The sequence below is a fragment of the Centruroides sculpturatus genome, unplaced genomic scaffold (assembly GCF_000671375.1).
Source record: "Centruroides sculpturatus isolate CEXI.00-Female unplaced genomic scaffold, Cexi_2.0 scaffold647, whole genome shotgun sequence".
NCBI classification, from domain to species: domain Eukaryota; kingdom Metazoa; phylum Arthropoda; class Arachnida; order Scorpiones; family Buthidae; genus Centruroides; species Centruroides sculpturatus.
The window spans coordinates 227,192-231,254 of record NW_019385034.1 but is presented as its reverse complement, the minus strand read 5'-3'; the positions used below and the strand labels follow the sequence as shown (position 1 = coordinate 231,254).

The 4,063-nt window shown below is 24.8% G+C and overlaps 1 long non-coding RNA gene across 1 annotated transcript; it reads left to right on the top strand.

Annotated features, from left to right (window-relative positions):
* The first annotated feature begins 255 nt into the window (after positions 1 to 255).
* Positions 256 to 771, top strand: LOC111633703. The gene is made up of 3 exons (XR_002758091.1): positions 256 to 347; positions 418 to 511; positions 587 to 771. It is a non-coding gene; the product is annotated as an uncharacterized LOC111633703 (long non-coding RNA).
* Positions 772 to 4,063: the final 3,292 nt, after the last annotated feature.

Genomic DNA, 4,063 nt, shown 5'->3' with positions numbered 1-4,063 from the left:
TTCCCGAAGTGTGACATTTTCTGCTCTTCTTCCGTAATTTTAAAAAGTAGCTGTTTTAGTACAGCAGATAAAAATTAATTCCGCTTACGAATATGTAAAACATTTTACGCCATCTGCCGGAATATAATAAAAACAAACTTTTATAATTTTAAATTATTTTATACAACTCAATTTTAAATCAAAAATAAATTTATTTATACTTTTAATTAACTTTTACTAATTAATTATTTTCAAATTTTAGCATAAAAATTGGAGTAATAAACGAAAATATATTAAGTTGTTACCATGACAACGAACTTTGTTTATATTTATGTTTTCGCCGTTAACGGAACTAAATATGGTTCGGAGTAAGGAAATTTTACAAATTGAATTCTTTTCTAATCGTGGTTTGATGATTTTTTCCTACTTTTACTGCAGTTACCGAAGAAATGGTTCGTAAACGAGCCGAACATAACGAAGGAGAAATATTTAACTTGGAAGAAATATCGTTGCACCAAGAAAATATCGAAAGGTAAATGCAAATGTACATTAAAATAGATTTTTCAATTGATCCCATATTAATAATAATCTTTCTCCATTTTTTTAGGATTGAAAATCTAGACAAGTGGTGCAGAAAGTTAAAGATTTTATATTTACACAATAATATAATACCCAAAATAGGTAATATAAGTCTTATTGAAACACGTACTGTACCAAAACACACTACACGTAAAGCGTGACACTATCGTCTACTGTTCTATATATGAAATAACTGAGCAAATCGTATTAAGTCCGAATTATATAAGATATAGCCTGCTAAATTATATAANAAAAATTAGTGTTTATTCAAATCAAAATTTATTTTATATATATTTATTTACTAAAATTTTTAAAAACAAAATATTTGGCAAACAAAAAACCCTTCAGAAATTGCTAGTAATTATACTGGAAATCTTGATATAAAGGAGGAAAATATTTGTCTACTGTGTACACACACACACACGTTATATATATACACATATATATATAATCATAAACTTCCATTTTTTTATGTATGCATGTTTATGTTTTATTTCAGGTCAAAAATTATGAATTACTAAAGTATATAAATTTTGATATTAAATTGATAATACTTTAAAATCAGTATATATGTATAATTCTTAAAGTTATTTGATCCACAGAATACAAACTGAGCAGATGAACTATGGACCACCTATGCCTCAGTCTATTTATTACTCTGTAATTGTTACCTTAGATACATGCTGTAATATTTTATTTATTTGGTAAGCTAAGATAGGATGTGAAAATTTTCTCTCTCTCCTCTGTCTAAAGAGCAAAGATTTTTAGATTGGAAAAATGACTAGGTCAGTCTACAGTCTAACTTGGCACACGGTCACAGATCCACTAAAAGCATTGGTTATCAAGTATAGTAAGGTGATGGTAAAGTTTAATTTTATTCACATAATCTTAACATCAATGTAATCTTGCATAAACAATTATTCTTCAAAAAATTTTATGACATTTATTCTTTACAATACTATTTTTTGGTATTGAATTGCAAATTTAAACTTAAAAAATATATGGTTTATAGATTGCAAGCTGTCATTTAAAATCAGATCTAATTTGGCATTTACTTCTATGTAAGGAAGAAAAATCATCTAAGGTCAATCTTTGAAAGAAATTTAGTAAAAATAGATTGAGATAATTATTGTTTGTAAAAATAGAGAAACCTTCAAAACTGAATGAATGAAAAATAAGCAAGTTTCTTCTAATGAAAATGATGCAATTTTGTATCAAAGTATGAGAACTTTCACTAAATAAATTCACGGAAGTTTGTAAATTATAAAATTTTATGAACAGTTATTTTATTTCTCAATACTTTAATTTGCTTCACTGAAGTAGCCTAAAGTATGCATGAAGTAAAGCTAACCATAAAAATATTAAGCAATAAGAAGAAAAAGCTTTTTAAGTTCAGATTATTTANACAGCTAAAAACTGTGGATGATATTTAATCATAGTTTATCTAAAGTTTTTACAGCATTTTTAAAGGCCAGATCTTGGCCAAATGCCAATGAATTAATATCAAATTTCTAGTATTTTTCTTGCTATTCAAGAACTATATTATCAGTATCTAAAATTTATTAAGATATCAAATCTAAAATTTAAAATTTTTTTAACACATTTCAGACAAAGGAATAAGCTAAATATTTTAGAAATACACATCTATAGCAATTTTATATAGATCATATTCAAGCAAGCATTATACATAATATATTATGCTAATATTTATTTTTTGCTAATTAAACAAGTCTCCATTAATACTATTATACCATTATAATGACTGAAGCTTAACATAAATTGCATCTTAATACAGACAGACAAATTTGTTTATAAAATGCAAATTCAATTTTATAGGATAACTTATTGTATATAGTCTTTGAAATTTTATTATTTCTATACTTAACTATTCATTGAAAATTTTAATAAATTGCAATTTTTAATATAAAACTTTGTATTAAATTCACAATCAAAACAAAAATTAAATCTGAACTTTAATATAAATCATAAATGATAATTTGCATCAAAAACAAAAAAAAAGTGTTTATATAATAATAAAAAACCACATTCGAAAGTAATAAAGATAAAATTTATAGAATTACTAATCTTAAATTATGTTCTCTGGAATGATCTAATCATAGTATCTTAGACTTTTTTCCTCTCCATACATTAAATACAAAATTTGAAATTTATCTTAAAAAAATGCCTAAGACATTTTGTAATCGAGATGTATAAAATGACAAACAGCATTTTATTAGTTAACCTTTTTTTTTTCTAACTAAAAAGAGATAAATCCTACCGTAACGGCAGAATCTTATTGGGCTACTATAAGGCTAATCAATCAATTGGCCTCACAGTAGCCCAATAAGATTCCTGCTATATTTGATTAGAAATATGTATCAGGTTGTCTGTATATCAATTATAAAAGAAAGGGGACATTCATATAAAAAATAAAAGTAAAAATTATTATGAATAGACCTTGACAGTTTGATTTTATAAATATCAATTAATTTGAAACATGTCATTGATCAACTTTAAAAAAAAAACCTTTTAAAAATGATAAACACTTAAATTTAAAAAATTCATAACTTTGTCTCGATCGTTTATATTTTATAATTGTAGTAATAAACGTGAAAATTTAATTTTTCTTGGTAGGAACTACTTTTACTTTCAGACAGTGACCTTAAAAGTAACTTCTACCGCTTTTTCTTTAAAATTCTAAATAAATAAAAGCATCTTTTCCTCAGTAAATTTATACAAAAAGCTTTACAAGATGCCAATTCACAATGTAATTTGGGTTAAAGCAGTTAAATGTATTGGAATTTAATTAATTTATGTACTTAAATGACGATTAAGATAAATTAAGAAATTAACTAATGCAAATCTCGTACCTATCGTCGATATAAACGTTGTATTAAAAGCATCGTCCGAAAACCTGAATAATATACACGTTTTACCGACACCAGAATCGCCGATTAATAATAATTTAAAGAGCAAATCATAGGACTTTTTCGCCATCCCTTCTTCCCACTTGTTTCAATATGGACGTTGATTGAAGCGCCACACCTTAAAATATTAAATAATTCTTCTTCTTCTTTGATTAATGCGTATTTATATAATTCGTCTAAAAATTTAAATAATTTTAATTACGTTATTAATTCACATAAATCTAATATTAATAATTATCTTAATTATTAATTGTTTTATTAAAAAGTAAATTATTTTTTTCTATTTTCTTTTTAATTTATTATCATCGATATAATAATGCATTCTTAATTAACGAAATTAAATATTAATTTATCAACATTTTATCAACATGTGTATTTATTATTGTATTTTTTTTATCAATTTAATCACGATCTGAGCTATTTTATAAAAATTTTTATCAATTAATTTCATTAGTGAATAAATCTATATCGTGGCGAGATGAAAACGCGCCGAGCTTCCGTTACACGAAGTCTGGCAGTATTTAGATTTTTGGAGTCTTTTAAGGCGAATTTCGCTATTCTTTACGAGTTTCTTATCA